This window comes from Channa argus, chromosome 1, assembly GCF_033026475.1.
Source record: "Channa argus isolate prfri chromosome 1, Channa argus male v1.0, whole genome shotgun sequence".
NCBI classification, from domain to species: Eukaryota; Metazoa; Chordata; class Actinopteri; order Anabantiformes; family Channidae; genus Channa; species Channa argus.
In genome coordinates, this window is record NC_090197.1 from 14,743,552 (window position 1) to 14,745,206 (window position 1,655).

The window sequence follows — 1,655 nt, forward strand, 5'->3', positions numbered from 1 at the left end:
AAATGACATCAGCCCTCCTCAAAAATGGGCTCCTATGACGCCTTCAGGACTGCTCGTACATCCCACTTTCTTCAGTCGTAACTTTGGGCACAACCGCTCTCATTGATAACATTGGCCTACATTACCCCTGCCCATATATTTTTTTGACTAAAACACAATGCAACATTATAAATAAACACAACAATTCTTAACATTTTGTATAACGTATGTCTACATTTTATTATATTTTAAATGGCAAACGCATTACAAACTCATACTACTTTAAATTTCTATGATAGAAAATTCACTGAAATGTTTCAACGTTTCAATAAACATGTTTTTTTGAACGCACATTTTAAAAACATACATTTTTCAACGTGCGCCTGAAAATAAACAATACCTAAGAGGTAAATTGTATCTATTCTTATCCATTATTTCATTTCGTCGTTTATTATTAAAATAATATTTCCCACTCAACGTTAAGGTGGCATGACGCAACTTTGATCGTCCGGTGCGCCAGGGGGCGCATTTCTCAACGTAAACCTTTCGCTGTAAAATGTTGGATTTAAATAGACAGTTGATTTTAATGGAACATTTTTAAGCAAAACACTAATCCACTATAAATCTTATTAACAAACGTATCTGCAGGGAGTCTGACAGTGTATGTATGCATACACAAGGCATAGCACTGTGTCTGTAACTGGTTACTTTACTTTCTTTACTACCAGATCACCATTCATACAAGAAAAATTATTCATTATATTTGGACTCTTTAGATATATGCCTTGCTCCTCACAGTCTCACTCTTTGTGACAGTGATCATCTGTAACTATCTACTATAGTCCATTATCTGCTACAACACACTTAATTTCACAGACCGACCAGGTGGAGATACTTAAAGCAATTTATTATGCTGTTTTATGTATTCATACTTCTGCAGGAATTTAATGGAGCTTTATGTAACTTAATTATGTATTATACAACTTTCAAATGCATATTACAACTAATTTTTTGGCCATGAGTCACTAAAAAATTAATGACAGATGTCTAGTCCTTTTTTGCCCTATCAGTGAACAATATCTTGCTGTTTCCTACCAACTATCCCAAACTGAAACACCTACAGTGTAAGATGCCTGTGAAGCCTGTGAGTGATGAGTGATGGGAATACTTGACTTCTGTTATGCTTTACCCAGTCCTAGGCTCCCTAAGTAGTTTGTATACAACAGCTGCAATACCACCGCAGTAGCTGCAACAATTGCTTGTTTACTCACTGCAGGAATGTGTTGACCAGTTAGAAAGCTGCTGGGGTTTGTTATATCATGTCTATGTTTTGCTTCAAGTGAAGATTGCTGATTTAACATTACTGTCGATACATTGTTACTTGTTTAAACCTTCACCATAGTTGAGATAAATTGTGAAAGTTTGACATAATCAAATGTTTTTTTTTTTTGTGTGTGTGTGTGTGTGGAGATGGCAGTTTGAGGTTTTAATACAATCCATTTAAATTGTCTTATGTGTTAAAGTTGCCTGCTAGTTAAAAGAAAAGGTCATCACTTTGGCATTCATTTACAAAGTGTTGTTTTAGTAAATGAGATTTAGAGTTCTGAGAATCACACATTTGGGAAAACAACAGATAATAATTACTAAAATATATTTCAATGTAATTAAATTATAAT